The sequence below is a fragment of the Anopheles maculipalpis genome, chromosome 3RL (genome assembly GCF_943734695.1).
Source record: "Anopheles maculipalpis chromosome 3RL, idAnoMacuDA_375_x, whole genome shotgun sequence".
Lineage (NCBI taxonomy): Eukaryota > Metazoa > Arthropoda > Insecta > Diptera > Culicidae > Anopheles > Anopheles maculipalpis.
The window spans coordinates 14871393-14893654 of NC_064872.1; the positions used below are offsets into that span (position 1 = coordinate 14871393).

A 22262-nucleotide genomic window follows, 5' to 3' on the forward strand; every position below is an offset into this window, starting at 1 on the left:
AAAGGATAGACGCTGGATAGTTCAACAATTTTTCATCGCTAACCTGCTTACGGGGAACATGATAACTCTGCAATCCTTCAACAACTCCAAATCGTTATGATTACTTGTTTACTGTCAAATGAACTTTGGGTCAGGCAGAACATTCGATGTGGTTTACCCACTTTTCGACTTCCGTTACTCGGTCGAATCCTGCAAAGGCCGGTTGTTCTAACAAGCGAACGTGTTAGAACAGTGTTTTTGATGTTAAGTATTACTGTCCATACAGTTTGATGAATACAGTTTAATAATAATTATTATCATAATAACACTAAGAAGATAGTAATTTTCAGCATCTTTTAGTCTCTACTGAGGTACCTATTGAGTTTATTTTTCGATTCACATTATTACATGCAGGACTTCGGCTTAGTCTTTGATGGTAAATTTTGTACAACCGTATTCGTCTTACCCATGCTATTCATCGTCATTTAGCCGGATGCTCTGATCGGTACATCAAAGTTTCAAGACGAATTATTAAACGATAGTGTCTCGGTTATCCTCGTTGAAATTTTCCTTCAATTAAAAACCTTGTGAATAAGTTCAACAAGCTATTAGGACGGGATGACCTAGCAGGTCGTTAAAAGAAGCTGAACATTACCTTCTACATAAATAGATAATTTTAGGCGGATTTTGTTCGTTTCAAAAAATGATTAGATGGAATTTTTATCAAATTGTTACGCAAAAAAATCACAAAAGATATTCTAACCAAGAAAGCTTTACTCTTAAGTCAAACCATTACATATTTTGTTGAACTTTTTTTTTAAAGTTCTTTCTCTAAAAATAACAACTTGCACCGATAATTCAATAATCAAACCGAACCCTCAACCCGGCCACATACGCTTTTACGCTCGTGTGAGTTTTTAATCAACCCCGTACCGAAAAATTCGATTATCAATTTACAAATCCGGCCAACGAACTGTTAACAACGCCTACAAGAGTTATTACATCACTTTCGGTTAGTTCGGGCGATTTCATCCCTCTCGATAAAGTTCGGAGTCACAAATTATCCCAGGAGAAAACATTGGGTGCAGAGTGTTGATGTTGTATAACATAAGTTTCTGTGCCGAGTTTTGGGACGGTTGGAAAATTGAATAAATATTAATTCGAGTGTGTACCGTTCGATCGAAACGGCGTGGATCGAACGGGTGGGGCAGTGTGGTTTGTGGCTGGGAACGCGTCGGAGCGCAGTGTTCCTGGTGTACCGCACCCTCAATCATCGTCCAATCATCGTCATCATCTTGCTGAACCATGCGAAAGGAAATGTATAATGATGTTTGCTGAGGTTTCTGGACCCCGACAATATCCGGCAATCGGTTTCGGGTCGGTCGTCACCATTCCCCAGGAGACGCTCGGCGATCGTCTGGAAGATGTGTTTCCAACTGTCCGGTCAGGAGAGGACATTCAACCGGGAGGGAAAGAGAGGCAGGCAGTGTTCCGCTTTACAGAGAACAACTCATCCGTCTGCACACATGAACTAATGCCACACAGCCGTGTCAAGATGCCAGAACGATCTCGTCCTCGCACGCCCAAAAGGTGCGAATGAGCTTTGACAGAAGCGTTCGTCCGTGTCCGGGTAAATGTCGTCCTACGCATACGTAGCGGGCTATAGCCCTTTTTACCCCAGAACACAGGATGCCCGGAGTGCTATCGTAATTATACAAACGAAACGCATCGTTACGTTGGGTCGCCGACTCCCTCACACGCCTTGTTACGTTGGGCGTAATGATTAAGCAAATCAAATTAATTCACACTTCAATAGCCGCACCGTGTTAGTCGGGAATGGGATCGGATGGCTTCACCTCACTTCGGCGTAAGCGGGCCGTTCCAAGCATACGCTGAGTGGCAAAACAAATATCGTCAATTAGGGATCCAAACCGCCGTGACAAATTCCGGTTTAGGTGAGTGGATGATAAATTATTCGTGCACAGTGATTTGATAAGAGGTCCCGTGAAGTTGCTGTTGCTACTGGGGATGAGCGCGGGTTGATCGTTACCGTAGATGTATGGCTGGCAGAGAATAAAAGGATGGAAGACAAGCGTGTGGACAGAAAAGATTCCCATGTTAGTGGCGTTGGTGGTAACAGGAAGGACACCATACACGTGGCCTGGTGTGTCATTTTTCAACGGAATTTAATCTTTTCTGGTGGGTTTTCGGTGTCTTTTGGTATAGTTACAATCACATTTTTTATCTCTTGTTCTAGCTTTGATGCGCTAGCTGTTTGTACGATATTATTACTAAGGATCAGGATACTTGAAGCAATTATTGTATCACACATTTATAATAAAATTCTAAGTTATAACGTTCTCTCATTATTTATTCAGTACTGATAAAATATTTGAATGACTGCAAACAATAAAAACTAAATATTGAGGTCGGTAATAGATGATTCAAATAACTAAAGTATACACCTAAATGTTTTTTTTCTCTCCATTGCATTAGCAGTTGAAAGTGGCAGAAGATCGTGAGCGGTATCAAGCACCTCTCCTTCAAGCCATGACCGCGAAGCAGTTTTAGTAGAGTACTAAAAGCAAGTAAGAAAGTAGCTAAGTAATGGAAGATTCCACAACACGTTCGGTATTGGTTCAAATATTAAATGGAACGTGCCTCGCTTTGGACTGTGTAGCATCCTACTTAAAGTACTTCTGAGGAGAGTATGAGTGCTATTGCAATACATTATTAATTGATAGGTTTCTGCAAGGTTCTTTGTTACATTATTCGATTGACCAAACTGTACTCCCTAGCCAGAATGAAATGTTGACGTTCAGCCAGTTCCCGATTTAGGCTTTGTAATGCGTAGGAATTTTATTTGTTGTTGGATTTAAAGAAACAATTTATTTGCTGAATATACTTTTACACATACGACTTCATAGATAAAATATTGTTTATAGACGAAGCATTGAATATGTGTTAAAAATTTTGGGCTGAAACTGATTTACGCTAAATCTCTAGATACACGCCTATCGGGATATGGAAAATTCTTAGCAACTGGATCATATCAAGGAGGGTCTTTTCAAAATATGAAACATTATGGAGATAAAATTGAAAAGTATGGTTTAAAAATGTATAACGAGGCGCATATAATAAGCATAATTTGTAAAATGATAGCTCATCCGTGGAGGCGCCTAGTACCTAAGCTTCCAGGAGGCGCTTAGTACCTGAGCTTGCTATTTAAATTTTGAAATCTGCAGGTCCTGTCACAATTTTAAGTCTACAATTAACAAAAATTTAAATGAAATTTGGTAAAGTTATAATTTCTAGATGGAGGCGCCTGGTATCGCGCGAACTGTAGATTTACCTCGTTGAAAAACATCACGCTAATAGAAGATAAATTTTTTGATGTGAAAAAGTAGATAATTACTACAAAATGGCATAAAATATCACCTAACTTATAGGAAGTATATCGCTGCGATGAGTAAATCAGTTAAGGTTCGAAGCGCTAGTATAATTGTTACCTTCCTATAAACAAATTTTGTTGACCACACTCATCTAAGATTAAAGCAATAAATTGCTAAGTACCCGCGGTGTGTATTGAAATGCAAAATTTTAAATTGTTTTCACTTTAAAAGCGCTATTTGCATAACATTCTCCATCCTACCACCCAAAACAGTAAGCATACTGTCACCTAAAACACGAGAACAAAGGAACACGAAATACGCGCTTTTGCAGCGAAAAATAGCGAAGAGGTGTCATTAATCACATACCCTAGAAGAATGGCATCCTTCCAGCAGGAAACTATCGTTTCATGGCGCACGGCATACCGATCTAGCACAAAATGATACATTTTTTCCTGCTGCCCTGGTGCTGTTTCCCGCTACCATTCCTGCACAATCCTCCTCCGAAACCACAGGTCTCATTATTCTACACGGGGAGAGTTTTTCGCGGTGGAACGTTTGCTAATTCACGAAAAATTGTACCAAAATCGAAAAATGCGAACGGTAAACACACAATGCGCTAGGCCGGCGTTTGTTCTATTACAAAGCAACTTTTCCTACGACAGTGCTTTGCTTTTACCGTGCGCGCGCGGCAAAATGTCCTTCCACGAATTAACGTATTGCTGGCGCGAAAAACCGTTGACAGCTTGATTATTTTCCTCGGTTCACGCTCTCCGTACCGACGTACGGCGGCACAATTTCACCATTTTATCACCCGCAATCGCGGGTCGAAATCGAAAAATCTGAATGAAGATATTTGAGGAATGAGCTTCGAGCGCTTTTTTTTTTGTTCCTTTCTCATCGATTCCGGCGGAATTCTTTTCTATTCGTTCGGCGCCCCTATTCAACGTTTGCCCCCGCCGGCCCCCTTTTCACTTTCGTTTGGCAGAATTGAGCGCTGCGTGCAGAAACAAGCGGAGCTGTCATTTTCATCCGTTCACTCTGCGTTTGATTGGTAACGGGTGCTGAACTCCCCCTTGGGGGTTTCTGTGGAAGGAAAGGGCGGCCTCATTCTTCTTTCCTGCCATTCTGTTAATGAACCATTTTTCTTTTCACCATTGTGTCCATCATCGAAGGGTATGTAGCGATCCGTGGCAAAAATTGACAAATCGATCAAAAGAAGCGCCAAAGTGTACGTGGGTGAAGGGTGCCAAATAATTTCGTTCCGCTCTATTGTTGAAGCAAAGGGAGCGAGCTCGCCTACACATACACACATTCAATCAAGTGTCTCCAAGAGACGGCAGGATTTTGCGTGTACTTGTGTGCCTACAAAAAAAAAAAAGGGAGAAGTACGCACACATGTGTACGCGAGACAAAAGGCCTATGAGTGACAGTACATGGGACGACGACGCACACAATACTGTTCCGTTCGCTTCCGTTCGACGCGAGCAGCTTCCTTCCGGATACATTTTGAATGAAATTTGTCTCCAGCCGGCACGAAGACACCGGCGTTGCTGCTGGCCGGTACCGGAGCATAACTAAGCAAGCAAAAAGAGGACAAAAAAAATCGTGCGAACAATATGAATTGTACAGCCAAAGGAAGAGTAATAAAATGCCGATTTAATAAAATGTTTATTTATTGAAACGCGTACGAAAGCACGGCCGTGGCTGTATGTGGTTGTGATGATCTTTTTTTTTTTTGTGTTGGTTTTGTTTTATTTGTTGTAATTCTCATCAACTGAGAAGCAACAAAAAAAAGCGACGATCTTGACTTCCGCTTTGGGGTGGAAATGAAAGAAAAGTGTCCATCCCGCACTCACCCACGCACCAGCATCATCCGAATCGTGTGGACCGGAAAATTGGAAAGGAAATCCTTCCCACCCCACTATTGCTTCGGTTCCTGCCTCACACCCTTCTGACTGGTTCTGACCGGTGGTTGGTACATGCAGGAATGACTATTCTTGATGTATTTTAGCAGCGCACTGTAAGCAATTCCTATCCGAAGTGAATCTTTCTGCCCTGCAGCGGCCATCTTGTGTCGTTCCGTTGTACCGGTACCGTCGGTCGGACTGGTTTCCCCCATCACCCCCCCCCCCCCCCTTAGGGGTAGTGATCAGCAAGCGAGAGCGGTTTTCGGAGTTGATGATGGAAAGGACCCTGCTAGCTGATTATTTTTTTTCCACTTTTTTTGCTTGCTCCCATCGCACCATTCCGAATTCAGTCACGTGCACACAGTGTTAACGTTTACGCTGGAGCTGTATGCGTTGTGTGTGAGAGAGCGCGCACACACACACACCAGAACCCAGAGTGTTCGGTGGAGCGTTGTGGCTATTGCTTGCGGCTACCGACCGGGCACGATCATACACCGACCGACCGACTGAACCGGCCAGCAAAACTGCAGGATGTAGTAATTTTCGAGCTCGTTGGATAGAAATAGGAACTAAAATGGACGAATTTTTGCCCACCCTGCCTTCCTCCAGCTGCAGGCCAACGGGTGGGCGAAAGGAATGTGGGAGGATGATGTCAGCAAATACGTCCGTACTAGTACACCGTGTGGCACATACAAGACACACACACACACATACGCCGATTGTCGCTGGTGGCATGGTTTCGTTCTTAACTGACACTCGACCGACGGGGGTTTTTCTGTGTGTGGCTGGTTGCTGCTGTGGCTCAAGTTAAAACTTCAGTTTCTCGCTGCTGGAGAGCAGGCTGAAGCAGGATCTTGGTGAAGTGATCATCGGAAGTCCTCGGGACAGTCGGTGAAAAACGAGGCCTGAATGCAATTGTGACAGCAAAGCGTCACGTCCGGCTACCCACGAACCCAAAACGCTATGACGAAGGGACAAAAAAAGTGACATCGAATTAGGCGTAGCAGACGTTGGAGGTTTAGAAGGCTGAAACGCCGAGGTAAACTGGAACACCACGGGGAAGGAAAAGTAGTTTGGAAAAGTCAGAACCCGATCCACCATCTTGGCCCGGTGGTCATGAAGGGCTCACCTCAGGAGTTGGGTTTTTCTTCGTGCCGACCCACAACTTCAGACCGCGCGTAATGGTGGTCAGAAGTCGGTGCAAAAGTTTGCACTGCACTGTGCTGACCAAAACACATTTTACTCCAGTCGCAGCACGGCTGACGGTGTATGGAAATGGGGTCAGAAAACTTGTTATCGGCGGGCATAATTATGAGTGAAAACTATTTCCATCCACGAAAGCGATGAAGAAATGTACTGCTACACCGTCACCCACCGTGTCCGCGTCGAGATGAACAAATTCAGTGAGTTTAGTTCGGTGCCGGTTCGTTCGTCACAATTCCTATAGTAGTAGTACTAGCACTACATTCAGTTGTTTTTCCGCTCCCATTCTCCCGGATTCCCTTCGAACGGTGGCGCAGGAAAGGTTGAGAAAGCAACCGGAAATGAGGGGGCAAAACACAGGAAAACTGCAAAACGAATCGTGCACCGGTATGCACACGGGCACAAAATGCGCACTAGGAAGAAATTGTGAGGGGGCCCAGAAATGTGCAACTTCCATCCCTTCACTCTAGCCTGTTTCAAGCGTCACTGGCAGTTGCTGGTTTTCTCTTATTCTCGCTCTATCTCTCTTTCTCCCGTTCGGTTGTTGTGTTTGAGTTATTATAGCTTTAATATTCAATAGAATTGCAGTTCCATTTGAGAGGACATGTTGAGAGCCATTAAGTCAAATCTAACAGTATTAAGGGAAAACCCGTAAAAAGGTGAACGGGAAAAAGCGGTGGCGCAGGGAATGGGTAAAACTTATTTCACGGGAAGAAATGATGGAGTAAAGAGAAGAAGAAAAAAGCTTCATTTCTGTGTTAGAGAGATGCACGTTGAGATAGAATTGTTCGGCACTGCTGGACAGAAAGTTTGAACATTATTGCTGGTACAAAGAATGGACTAATTTTTATGTATGTTGCCTTCCAAGAGAGCACAGTCAATCGGTGGTGCGATCGAACTGAACACCAAAATAATTGGAAAGGTGTTAACAATTGTAATTATTGGAACGTGTAACTATCAGCGCTGTACACAGTAGCTATCATTTTAATTGGGGCACCTTAACGTTTATTGGAAAGATGAGGAATAATCAACGTTGCATAGTGCAGTAATGGTAGATCAGTAGATGGAATTCTGAGTATTTACTTTTGAAAACAACTGTTTGAAATAACTAAAAATCAGAGGAAAAAAGGATTTGCGCCGGCAGTAATAAGCTTGTTGTTCAGGAAGAGAAATAAGCTTCAGGAACAGAAATAAAAGGGTTTTAAAATTTTATATTTATAATATTAATTTAAATATTATACATTAAATTTAATATTATTACATTTCATCAATTCTTTTGAATTGAAAACTCTTTCTTGATTTTATTTTTTTCGTCTATTTTTTCGTTCATATTTGCATGCTACTCTTCTAATTTTTTCACTTTTTATCATAATTCATTATCCTCTTGACGGGTTTTCTTGATTTTTCTCCCCAATTTGTATTGTTAAATATTCTTATATGATTATTTTGTTTTTTCTAATGGATTCTGAAAAATATATTATAAAATTTTTTACTCGAAAAAGTTTGTTAGAACGTATTCTGATGCTATTTTGTTATACTTTTTGTACGGAATCTCAACTATTTGTTTCTATGCTGCGATTCTGTTTTAAAAATTAGATTTTTTTTATCTTAATTTTGTTTTTAAGTTTTCGATTTATCTTTACAGCACTTAAATAGTTTAAATGGTTTTGGTCTTAATTTGTTGAGATATTTATCAAACCGCAAATACTGTGTGCTTTCTAAAAAATAATTTACAGGCTTAAATATTAAACATGAATGCGTGTAAATTCCATGTAAAGAACAAGTTACCTACGAGTTCTGCATACCATAAATACATTTAAATAGTGACGAAATGTCAATTTTAGTTGAAAGTTTTAATCCACTACCTCCACTAGCTGAACTGTGTTAACATTTCAATAAAAAAAAAGCATCAAGTTCTGCGGCAAGAAATTTCTGCACAACTTTTAGCAAATAGTGATTTTGCGTAATCCCACTATCTAGCGGAAAAGAATCAAAGAGTAAAAGAGAGAGCGAGAGACAGAGACAGAATGTTCTGCTGCTGCATCCACTAATCTGCGGTTGCGGCCATTTTACCAACGGAAACAACTTGGCCATTAGACGACGGAAGTCTGCAACCGACGGTTTGGTAATCCAAAAGCCAGTTCTAGCAGTGCCGACGGGGCGATAGAAAAGTGCTTTCCCGCTTTATTCCCGTCCCCATCTTTGTTTTCTTCCAATTCGATTTGAATGTTTGAAATTTCTTTCGAAAAAAAAAAAAAAACGGGATTATTTCTCATTCAACCGACCAATCGAAGTGCAGTTGATTGGGCCTTTACTGTTCGAAGGGAAGGGACACAAATGAAACGGTATTAAAGTGGCAAATTGAAAAACCATTAACAAATAACAAAAAAATGGACATAAGTCAGTATCTATTTTTGCTATCCATTGTAGCTCCGAAAGCTAGTAACACCTGAGCACTCGGGAAGGCGATGCTGGCGATGGTTTGACGGCTTGGAGGCAACGAAGCAAAGGCAATTTGTGGGACGTCCTCCAGTGTGTATCAGTTGTGATGATATCCGAACAAATGGTTCGGGCTTCACTATCTTGTCCCAAAAACCGCTTCCCTCGGAACGGGGGTTTTCGGCCGAACGTGTGTGGATCGGTAACACCGTTTTCGTCGGTGCTCGTCTCTTCAAAGTATCGCAAACTTTCTCCATTAAACTTGGCAAATGAAATAAACGAAAGCGCTACGCCGGTCGTGGACATGGGCCGAGGGATTCGTTTAGGGATTGTTGCAAAGTTGAAGCTCAGTGCCAGCACACAGCAGCACACAGCTGTGTATGGTTCCTGCCAGCCTTCCTACCTTCTGCTCGGCTCTAAATGCTAAAGCCCAAATAAGCCTTCCGCTTACTCCGGGACCGACCGACCGTACCGGAGTTGCCAAAGTTCTTTTATTCGAGTCAACATTTATTGCCATTGCCGCTGACAATGTTTCTTTTCCGTTTCGTTTGTACCGTGTGACGGAGTAATTTAATGGGCTCGTTTACGTTTCTTGTTTCTCTTTCGTTATCTGTACCTCGGGTAGCCCACGCTATGTTTATTTCACACTCATGAGCGGTAGGAATCCGATGGGTTTCGAAAAACCCACTGATACTATGTCAAACCCGACGACACAAACCCAAGGGGAAAAAGGATGCTCGCGTTCGGATGCTCGCGAATGCTGTGGAGTTTGAGTGCGTGAAGCGTTTGATGCGCGGGGGCTTAAGAATTGGTGTGCAGAGTTTTTGCGGTAAACAAATAATAAAAAATGAGTGGCACAAGCGAGAAAAACAAAACAAAAAAGCAAACTTTCGAACCCGGAACACCAGAATAAACACGTCTCCGGCAAGAGACGGACAAGCGCTGGCGAGAAAGCCTTCACTAAGGGAACAACAGCGCGAGTTAGCTTGTGTTGTAACATAATTTTAGACCAGTTTTTTCAACCCCTTGCTGTGCGATTTTTCTTTGGTGGTTTTGTCGCTTTGTTGTTGTGTTTTTGTTTACCCAATGAACTGGAAACTTGGGCGTAATAGTACGGGAGTTTGGGGTGCCAGCATCATTCGCCAGCATCCACAGCAGATGGCGGACAGGGTGGCAAGAAGCAGGCAGGGGTACTAAGGGAATGTAAACAACACAACTAATCAGGCGCTCGAGAGCGCAACGACTTACAGGCCACAGCTATCGCGTGCCTATCATCAGTGCCAGCCGAGTGAGTGTTAGCACAGATAGCGCACCGATAGCACGCACCGTGCCAATTCGCTTTCGAAGCTACTGGAGCTAATGCTGAATGGGGGAGACGAGTCAGTCTTTTGTTGTGCGTGCGGGTAAATGCACGGCAAAGCGGAAACAGAATCATCACTCCCGTCTCCTGTACACCCGGGGAAGAAGTGGAAGCCAATGTGGAGTGATGCCAGTTTTAGTAGTATTTACTTTTCCGACATTTTTATGAGCGTGCGCAACGAGTATTTTTTTATTATTTATTTTTACATTCCACGCTCCACAATTTTAACCCTTGCTGGGTGTGTGTGTGTGTGTGTGTGTGTGTGTGTGTGTGTGTGTGTGTGTGTGTGTGTGTGTGTGTGTGTGTGTGTGTGTGTGTGTGTGTGTGTGTGTGTGTGTGCATGTGGTTTTGCTGTAACAAGCTGGAGCATATTTTAGGAATTTTTATTACACGTTTCCAGGTCGCTTTTTGGGTGGGAAAAATTGTATGAAAAATTTGATGCAAAAAAAAGGAGGCTTAACTGTTAGTAGAAGAAAATGGTGCTTGACAGTTGCATTTTCTGCAGCCTAAAACGGTTTTTCCACATTTCTTTTAATTATAGACATTTTTTTCCTAAGGTTTTGCGGGTTTGCTAGTTTAAATTTTATGCAATTTCTGCAAAAGAATCGTTAAAGATTTCCATAAAAAATGCACATTTTATATACCACTGATCAGATGATTTTGCACGTACGAAAATGAATTTTGTAATCGTCCATTGAAATTTTACTGAAATCACTCTAAAATATTTTCTATGAAGTCAAAAACAATTAGTACGTCTCTTAGTTAGGCTCAGGTTCCACGGAATCCGTCAGTTAATTCGTGGATTTAAAAAATATGGCAGTACCTTGACTTTCGAAATCCCCAAAAACAATCATACCGTTGGAACATATCTGTATTGCATTTCCATGCTATATAAATATAAGCAATTAAAGCACACAAAGGATACACTCAATTTGATATTTCTATTCAAAAATAGTAATTGGAATTTTGCAGCGACCGTTCCAGATCTGACGCTCTATCCGCTATCTCAATTGATGTAGGTCGTGGCATTGTTTGCATAAATAGTGTCGCAAATCCAAACGCGCCAGAGAAACGCCAAGGTCACCGAAGGGTTTTTCGTACAGGGCAAACCGAGAACAAAACACCTGAGTCGATCGCATTCGAGTTACAGCACGCAACAGCATCATAAGCGAGGGGGGTGCCAAAAATGGAAAACGGTTTCACCAACCGACCAAAATTCCAAAAACGGAGCAAAACGTTCTGGCGACACGCCGTTAGTGTACGCATACATATACACACACACACACACACACTGCCATGTCGACATCCACACATCCATACCATCCTTACCATTGCGAAGAAGCGCGGGCACTGGAACCTCCACCCCACACGCAGCGTGACGATTCCCGTCGACGCGCACGATTCTGCACACAATGTAACGGAAAAGCTCACTACTGCTCGCAAACCACTCTCGCAAACGGTGCGAAGACTTTCAAATTGCATTTGGGCGGGTAGCGGGTGGGATATGATGGTGCGCCGGAGAATGGAGTAGTCGGCAGTGGAAAATGATGCTTTTGAAAATTTAATTTCGCAATTTAATGAGCACAGGCGCACTGGTTCTGGTGCTGCGGCACAGAGCATACACCGAAGTTTAGCAGCGAGTAAAGTGAGGAAGGCGATGTAACAGGCAAGGGAGGAGGAAGGAAAGGCAGGAAACTGGGAAGGAAAAACAACGAAATATGATGACGTGTTGACGAGGGGTTGACGCTGTAATGCAGGAAGGGAGGAGGGGTTGGGCGATGGGGGTTTGTTGTAATGTATCGTTGTAAGAGCTTGCAGCGGAAAGTTTGTGCAAAAATCAAATTAAATGTTTGTATCGTCTAAAACCTTATCATAATGATTGAGTTTCAAGCCGATTTTGAATTTTCGCATCGTTTGGGAAAGCATCCTGTTGGAAAGTAGAACGGCGGAGTGTAAGAAAGGGGGCTGAGAAATTTTTACATGCTTTGTGTTCCGGGTGAACAACAAAAAATAATGCAGATTCTTATTGTGATTAATGTTATGGATTATTCTTTATGATTACGATTGTTTCTGTTTTCTTGGAGGTTTGAAATTTTTTTACAGACAATAAACAGTACCCAATAATGCAATTAAGGCAATGATAAATCTAAAAATTACAAAAACTTCACTGTCAAGAAACATTTTACAACTAAATAATTTAAGACGCTGAAAGCTGCATACCGATATATTATGATAAGCTTTGGACAGCTGCAAAAACATTTTTATGACTTTACGCCTAGGCCGTTATAAGTTTTGAGATAGTACAAGTAAAGTATGACGCAAAATTTGTGTTAAAATTGCAGATTATAATGATCTGCACTGAAGGAATGCCAACACATAAGAAGGATGCTTTGATCACAACATAGATGATGAGATACGCTCACAAGGGTTGACGACCAACCGAGCATACTGAAGCATGAAGAAGCGTATTCACTCACAGTATCTGTTGTGACAGACAAAGCTGAGACTCCATAGAACGTTTATACGTATAGTACCAGTACTCTTTAATCGTTACTGAGTAAAGGATACTGTCAAGAACTGCTACTGTGTGATCTACAGGTTTTCTTGGCTCCGTAAGTGTGGCCTCATTGAGAAAGATTCACCAGGCAAAAAAGTTCGGGACATGTCATGAGAATGGCACCAGATGGTTAGCCTAAAACCTCTTTTTTGTCCAACACGATCAGTGGATGTGTGGCAGGACACACAAGTGATCTAATGATGGCGTCTGCTAGAATAACTGGGAAATTGGATTGGCAAACGAGGTCGCTAGAACGTGAGCAGTATCGAGGACTTTTTCAACAGCCCAAGAAGCCTCAACAATTGTAGCACCGTTTGATCCACTAGAATAACGTTGTCATACATCTTGTTCTTGGTATAGGTTTAAAATGATATGAGATAGTTCCGAAAATTGGAACACCATCTTGCACAACCTAGACCTCAGCACCAAAGGTAAGATCTCGATTTCAGCCACAATCAAGTAATTCTTTCCCGCTTTTACATTGGTCATATCCGTCTGACACACTCCTTACTCCTAGACAAATCGAGTCCTTCTCTCTACAGCTTCTGTGGGGTAGACATCACAGTCCACTACCTCTTTACCGGCTGCCATGGATGCATGTGACTGTGTATTTATATGTCTTTTGTACGTATCTGGATGGGATTTAATATCTATCCTGAGGTTTTGAAAGACAGTTACTTGGTCCAACACTTTTCTTAGCATTTTTTGCTTATGTTTGACACTTGCAGTAGTTTCGATTGAAATAAATGTCGTTAGGATCACTCAGTCCAATAATTCTTCTTCTTCAATTTGGCTTAAGGATCTTCTAGGTCACGGCGACCATCCAGTGAATTTCTAGACTTGCTGATGCCACGTAGTTGGATAGTGAGTCCTCACACTACGAGAGAACGGATGTACTTTGAACCCTTTGAACCCTACCGCGTGAAGACAGGCATCGCTGTCGTCTCAGAAACCCTCAGATACAAAATAAATTATTTAGAACATGGAGCCAATATTTATCCAAACCAGTCATTTATTTCTATAAGTATAGTAATGCACCTTGAGTTCGATTAAATCTGCAGTGTAACAGCTAAAATATCACACCCTGTGAAAGCATTTTCGATTACACCTATTTATCACAAAATCTTCTGCAAAAAAAAAACGCACTTTACACTGAGTATCGTTTATGAATTGTGTGCGATAAACCACGTTAAATCATCATACTCATCAAAAATGTGCTCAAAACCCTCACCTCCCTGTGTTGCTAAACTGTGCACTGGAAAGCAGCACCAAGCATCCAGTCCAGCCCCATTTTCTCGCTAACGATAAGCGCGAAACAAAGGGATATGGATTAACACGAATGGTGTGAATTAATTTGCTCCTGGGGCAAAGAATGGCTCCCCCCCCCCCCCGTCCAAGGCCTCAGCAAGAAAATGTTGCTTCCGTGGCCCAATAATTTCACTTCAGAAATTCTGATGCCCCTTTTTACGGTGCCTCGGTAGCGCCCCTAAAACGTCTCCGGCGATGGGAAGCGAATCCAAAGTCGAAGCATTAAAATTTCACTGCCTGGAGGGTATTTTTAGGTGAGACGATGAGCTGCAATACAAGCGAGCAAGCAAACAGGCCAGCAAGCAAGCAAGCAAGCAGGCAAACTGCTAGTAACGGTGGTAGCCGGGTGTCGTCCCCACGCCCCATCAACAGCACGAGCTAATCCAACCTAATTAAGGGTGGCAGTGGCCAGAAGCAAGCCGGGGAGGAAATAAGACGAATGATTAAGTGAAACAATTCTCCGTTCCAGCTTCACAAAATCTACCACCTTACTACAGTGTTGTTCATATTTTCGGTTTTAGGGTGAGTCCAACCACCCCGTACTTTAAGCTCGCCTCGCTTCGGCGCTGCGTCTGAAGGCAAAGATCACAGAAAAATGGTTAATTTTTCACGCCGGAAAAGATGCCCTCGCGACTGAATGAAACCTATCGCAGCAAAGACCACCGCACCGTGTACGGTGATGTTGAGGGAAGAGTTTAGTTCCGTTTTGAATTAAAAACAGTGTTACTATTCATCGGAAAGGCATGGTGTAAGATGGCTGTCTCACTGTTTAAAAAAGGTACGCTCCAGGATGGTGCCATGATACGAAGCTTTTCGACGCCCTTTTCACAAAAAAGGATTACACAGCCTAGAAAGGAAAATCCTGGTGATGGGGAAAGGGAGAGGGGGGGCATTAATGTAAAAGCGGGTTATGATAATATACCAATGATGGCAATCTACACTCATGCTGGGCGAATGTTCGTAAATGTTTCCACCTTTCGTCGCGAACGCGCCACGGTTGTTGTCGGTATCTGAGGGTGGAGAGCTGGCTGGAGAGTTTTGATGATTTTTCGACATTATTCGACATCCTCCTTGCGTGTGCAAGGAGCGTGAAATGTTCCCCTTCAACACACCTACACACACACACACACACACACGCATACATGCCCCACTTCCTTGGTATAACATTTGTCGTAACTGATATCGCGAGACAAGAACGAGCCTGCGGGATGTGTTTGTATGCGCGCGCTAGGTACGCGAAGGCACACAAGACATGGATACGCAAATTAAACCTGCCCACCTTTTGGCGTGTTGCTGTAAGTAAGGGCAAGTTGCAAATGAGGCTGGGAACACAGGCCCGTGAGTGGATTATGTTCGCGGAAAATATCGTTCAAGTTTCGCTCTGGTGTTCGGTGAGTATGGGGATTTTTTATATTTTATTTGCTAACTTTTTAAAGCAAACTCATTACCACAGTTGAAAGAACACGGCCGATGCGCTTGCGCTCGCAAATTTCCTTACGAGCTTTAGGACGTGCTTTCTCGGGTTCCTTTTTTTTGTTTTGTTTTTGGTTGTTGCTGCCTGTGCGATAAGCAGACCGTGAGGTTTAACGACCTGTGTGAATGCGGTACCCAGTTCCCGGGAGGTATGAACGGTACGGGAAGCACGTTAAGACGCTAAAACACATCAAACGATACAAACAGGTCGCGCCGGGCCTCGCTGAGCAAGGTATTCACCGCCAACCGGGTTCCTGTGCCCCTTACTGATTAGACGTATCGCACGGGCAAACGATTGGTTCCGTAATTAATGATCAATCTCCGTGTAGCATGGTTTGAATTTATCGCTGTCGCATTATTCATCCCGCGAACGATCTATCCCCGGAATCTATTCCTGTGGGGGTGGGCGCAACTCGTAAGCGTCCTCCCCAGGTAACGCGAGCGCACGGTACGTGTAATGGGACGTTGCATGGCTTCACTTTTCGCACCATAAATAACCGCGAGCCGGTTGTCGGTGTGTGGTTTGTGGTCCGCGACCTCGGAATGCTCGATAAGCCTCACGTCGAAACCTCAAAAACAGGACACTCGATGGTTAGCGTTGAGCTATGGAGCTGTATACACTGTGGCACGAGATAAATGCAGCGTGTGCAACTAACAATGATAGTGTTGCGGCACGATAATAATGTTCCTTTCTTCTAAATGATATGTTCATTTAGAAGATAATGTTATGATATGCAGCGTGTATTTGGCATCCAAGAATGAGAAGTTTAGTGTGTTGTGTTGATTATTTCGGTAATCTTAAAGCATTTGTTTAAGTTCTGGCTACATTATAATGGTGTATTTCGTAACTCATGGGGCTGGCCAGTGGTGTAATTGGTGTAGGGGCTGGAAACGTTTCTTCACATGGCTGGACCGGATATTAAATCCCGTCCGGGCTGGCGTCCCGTACACATAACTGACACCCCTGCGGCAGATAAAACGACGTGAAAGAAGCCAGAAATGACAGACCAAGGCTTCTCGCGGCTGTGGAGCCAAAGAAGAAATATCTCAGAACGTACAAAGAAATACTCATCAGACAATAAAGTAGTTAACAAGTTTTCCAAATTCATTATTGCTGTAGTTGCTTATGTACAATGCTCTACTATCATGAGAATTGAACATAAGGAAATGGAATATTTACCTTTGAATAGAATCAAAATATGACGCATGGTATTTCGCTCAAACAAACTTAAATTTTAATGACAATACGGCACTGGACCGTCATAAATAATAATGATAATAAAAAAAAAACATTAATTTACCTAATTTTTTACCAGCAAACTTTGTGTAAAAGATGTTGAAATCATTAATAAACAACTTTTTACGCAAGCAAAATTATTCAAGGCAAGAAAATGAGCTCATATTTGGTAACATAATTAACAAGAGTTGAGCAACGATAATTGTTAAAAATAAAATAAAATTGTACAAGATACAACAATGAAATGAATTAAGAAATTAGTAAATACTGTGACAATTTACATTGTAATTCATCATTAAATATACACAAGAGAACAATTTGCATAACGTTTTTCTTTGGCTAAGTTTTGCTAGCAATCTGACTTTTCAAATGAGTTTTTAGAGTAAAATTTGATTTTCAATTTGTGTTGTTTCTTAAAGAAATTCAAATCGCAATAATAAATTAAATATCGTTCGAAATATATTGAACTCTTGTTGGCTCAAACTATAGTTCTAATCAATAACAGCCACCAATTTGTACTCTACTGTCCCAAACAGGTATGGGACTAGTGGCTAGCTAACGAAATCAATTAATAGCAGTAATGCCTACATCCATAATATTGTGGTATTTGGGTTTTTTTGTCGGTGGCTGGCATTGCTGTATGATTCTATATCAATTAGACCACTTGGACTTGGACAATTTATTGTTCCACCTCGCTAACCGCAGCCGCTAGAGATGAAAATATGTCGATATTGGTCACAGGTGTCAATATGTGGCAACAGCTTAAAGCTACAAAATGGAGGGATCGAACCGTGCTGTGGCATAGGAATGTTGGGACAGGTTTTTCTGTTTGCAGCACTGGTGCAAATCATAGCATTCCAATACGTTCGGTAAGTTTGTACCGTTCTCTGTTAATTATGAAAATAGAGTTTGAAGCGAATCGTTTTATTGAATTTTACTAATTGCTTAATTTATTTTCCTCTTTTTTTGCTACTTCTTTCAATTGCTTTTCGAAAATGAAACGTACTGATATCGGGGTGTTCATTCACTCCTCATCCACCAGCGCACAATGCTGCCATTAAACGCAAGCAATGAAACGTTCGTATACTAATAAATTGATGGTTTCAGTTGTCAAGAGGAGTAAATTGAATAATTGATTGGCTTGGTACGTTGTTCCGTGCCGTATCGTGCACGGCTGGCTTCTTCTTAAGGGATACGGGCTCCGATTTCATACCCCGTGGTGCTCGGTTGGTGGATCGCCCGAAACGACAACGGTGTGAAACGATCTCCGGCCAAAGACAATAGAGACGTTGCTCCTTTCGTTCGATACAACCGCAACAAATTGATTTTACTTATTAGAGCGTTAAGCCGCAAAATCTGATGTTCTGCTTTTGCAGTCCCGGGCTGCCATTGTGTAAGCGACGCCTTGTGAGTCGTGTGGTTTTTCCGAACCGACAGCATCCGTTCTCCGCGGTCACCCTGCTTTCCCGCACATCGGCGTCAGCAGTGGCAAAGAATAGCGAGCGATAGCGGAGCGCGATTGTGTCAGTGAGCCGTGGCAGGCAACGAAAACAAATCCTCACAACTTTGCCCGTCTCGGTTCGGCTTCAGTTGAAATCCCGCCAAAAGCGGCACCAGCATTGGCAGCAGTGGCTGTGGCGGGAAAAACGCCACGGTGTCTCGTTTCGCATTCTTCCGGGAGGAGGAGTGAGCGCAAAAAAGGACGTAAGGGATAGCGGTGGGACACGTGTACTTTATCGGTTTACCCAAGACATTACAATGCTCCCGTGTTGGTGAAACGAAACTCCAGCGGTCCGCACGAAAACCGCAAATGAATGTCCGTGCGGGCATGGAAATGAACTTGCATCGATTTTCCCCCATGCGAATGTTTACCGAGCAGGCTGCCAAATCGGTGCCGAAAAACCCGTTTGATGCCCGGTATCGTGTGCAACTTCGACTGTGGAACGGGGTGGAAGCAACTTCTATTTACCGAGCGGTGTTTTGCCATCCAACCTTCCTTCCCGTCTCTCAACAACACCCAGGCGGCAAGTGAGCATATCCGGGTAAAAACGGACAGTAATACAGGATTCGGGATAGGCGAGTTAAGAAACGGGAGCAAAAGGTAAGCAAAAGTTTTGCGAAACAAAACACGATGCTCTGCGGTGCGTCACCGTCCAAAGTGAGTCGAGGTACGTGAGCGACTAGGCGCCTCCATAAAGTACCGCCGCAAGTGGGTAATCTTTGTTAAATCGGTCTTTTCAATACTTTAAGCGTCACGAGAGGGATGAAAAGTCTTTCATTAGGCGGGGAGTAAACGTTGTCGCTTAAGGATGCTTGAACTTGTCGGTAAAATAGTTGTGTACACTTGTGAGTGGATTCCGTTCCAGGGAGCATTTTCGTGGGAGCATTTTAATCCAACTAGCGATTGTGCTGCAAAGGGATGGAATCGATGCGTTCAGCAATTTAATTAAATTATTAGAAACTGATTCTATTCCGTACTTAAAATGTGCGGAATGTTTTTCATGAGTTGCTCAAACTTTTAGGTTCCTAAAGTTAAGTAAGGAACAAATTAATCGTGGCAAAGGTTTCAGTGAAGCTCATCGAATGTGTTTTAAGGGGTCGTCTTTTTGAGTAATTCTTAATCATAATGTGTTGTGTGCTTAATGCATATAAAAATATCCTAAAATGTTCATATAAGTATTTTATATTTAACATTTGCTTGAATATAGACTCTATTTAGATTTGAATGAAAGTGAAAACTAAACTCTACATTCAAGCAGCTTTCTAGCAACTTTCTAACTCCTCTCCTTCTGGCTGACGCTTATACAAGTAGGTAGGACCGTAGTCATGGCTATTATAAAAATAAATAGCCCCATTTATGTTTCTACACTTTCAAGGCTATAACGATCAGTGGATTGAACAAGGTTTGCCATAGAGTTGTGTCCAAAAAATTCTATTGATCGCTATTGAGACATAGATATGAAAGGCGAGATTTTTTATAACAACGTCCAGTCTGTAGACAGTTGCTCCGGCCCCTTTTCCTCTAATACTCTCCAACCCATGGTATAGTAATTGTGAAACGATTTGAGCTAATCGTCAGGATGTGCTTCGTGTTTTCCCACGACTTTAGATCAAATTTAGGGATAAAACCTTCAGTACTAACATATCTTCAATAATAGTTAGCTCGAATGTTAAGGCCACTTAAGTTTCGCAACCAAATAAAATCCTTAATATTTTGCAAGTACATAAAACAGATTATACAAAAGATGACAGATAGTGTGGCAATATGTCATGAAATATCCATAAAATTAATCGATTTTGTTTTATACTAACGTTAATAGATTTCATGTTATTTGTTATTCAAATTTATTTTGCGAGATTTTATTGAATGATTTAATTATTTTTAGCAAAAGTAAAAGGATAGTTTATTTATTTTCTTCCATTAACACAAAGAGCTGTATTAAACGCTCTTTATTTTATTTTAGTTGTTGTTATAAAAAAATATTGAAAACAAACTCAGTTTGTCGAATGTTTTTTTTCATGCACTAGGTTTTTTTGTTTGTTTTTCAAATGTTTTACAAATTATTCACGTTAATTCCATTAACAAAACAAAAAGTTCATCAAAACTTGTACGTTAATTGTACGTGGGCTGGTACTAAACATGGTAGATCGCTATTGGCCAATAGTTTGGTATCAAATCAATTGCTAAATAATATCGCTTTGCAGATCTCATTGTTTGATTCGTGTAGCAGAATACAATCTGCGCAGAACATGTGTTCGAATGTTGTATAGCGTGTAGTTCTCAATTAATTAAATTGAAACAATTACCAAAGTATTGCTTATCCAGAACATAACACACACCAACGAGTACAATTCATGGTAAGCTTAAGCTTTTTTTATTTAAGCGGTTCACCGATAAATCGAATTATTTGAAGTTGAAAAATCAGTTGCAACAACCCTTCCTTTAGCTGTGAGCTTGAAAGCATGATGAGAAAAAAAAATACACAAAAAAGAATATTTGCAAAGATGCAGCGCAAATGAACCCAACATCAGAGCTTTCGATATCGTTCCGCTTACCGAAATTGGATATATGGATAGGGATCGGTCCATGCTTTCAGCACGAGCCACTTACAGCTACTCAACAAACTTACCAGAAAGCGATGCCGCAGAACGTAAAAGCAACTCGTGCAATAATTTTCCACCCGTTTGGCTATCGACTGCCCAAAGCGTTTTCGTGTCGCTTTTTTATTGTATTTTGCTTGCTATTAAGCAGCATACGGTTGGCAGAAAATTACGAAGCATGAAAAATCTCCCAAACACTGATGAATTCAGCGAAATGTTAAACGACTGGTCCGTAATTTACGCGACCGTCACGATGGAATGGAGTCCCACGGGTGGGTCCGGTAGGTTTCGCTACCTGTCCCTCTGGCTGCGGTGTATATGGGGCCAGGAAAAAAAGCCTGATTAAGTAATTTCCCGGTTGATGCTGCCATTTTTCCGAAAGGTTTAAGTGGAGGTTGTACGGTGACCTGGTTTTTGCCTTCAAATTTTTTGTTGTTGTGTTAGTAAATTTATTATCACAACTCCTAAAAACGAGAAAACCCCTAACGTACTGAATTTTCTAGTCTTGGGTTGCTTTCCTGTTGGAAAGTACAGTTCAAAATCACAGTGGAATAGCCCTACTGCATACGGGGACAAGGAAAGTGAATGTAATAGAGAAATAAGGAAAGGTCACATCTGAAGCGAAAAATATGTGTGTTAAAAATGATTACGAGAATGTCTTTCTGTGTTCTTTGCTTTGCCATATAATGAAGGTTCCGGGGGGGTTTTTTTATGTGTGTTCCTTGCTTTTATCAACATGCCGCTGCACAGAGTTGGAGGGACGAATTGGGACGAAAGGGAATAACAAGCGACGGAGGAATCCCATGAGCTTCTGTGGTAGCCATGACGGTAACGAATAAAAGATCTGCAAATCTGATTAAGAGCATTTAAATTAATTTCCCGAACCATCCGAACCGATTGTGTACGTGTGGGCGCACGGTTCGGGCGAAACGCAAAACCCGCCGGATCCGGTTCCGGTTCGATGCGATTCATTTGATTTGCATATATGTATATTTTAACTGACCCAGACCCAGGCCGGACGGAGCATATAGCACCACGAACCCGTCATACTTCGATACAGAACAGAACGGTTTTGCCGTATGCCACCTATCACTCCGGTCTTGGGCCACTTTTCCGTCACACGCATACACGACCCGCAGTTAGCACGAAGGGGCAAAAACCCGGACGGGCAACGTGCTGTGCGATGGGAAATAATTTTTCGCCAACGGTAAATGTGTCCATGGACCCGGGGAGATATGCCTACGGTCATCGCATAAACATGAGGCCTGGAAGCCACATGCACCACCGCTAATCCCTGCGTCCCATA

General features: G+C 42.2%; 2 protein-coding genes across 2 annotated transcripts in view; both read left to right on the top strand.

Moving 5' to 3' along the window:
* The window catches only part of LOC126565285 (uncharacterized), a 433172-nt gene that overhangs the window by 399032 nt on the left and 11878 nt on the right, over positions 1–22262 (top strand). The gene's annotated exons all lie outside the window — the stretch shown is intronic.
* Positions 7022–22262, top strand: part of LOC126564214 (protein borderless) — a 116567-nt gene continuing 101326 nt past the window's right edge. Inside the window, exon 1 of the mRNA XM_050221194.1 lies at positions 7022–7035. The gene's annotated coding sequence lies outside the window, so the exon portion shown is untranslated. The remainder of the gene's footprint in view (positions 7036–22262) is intronic.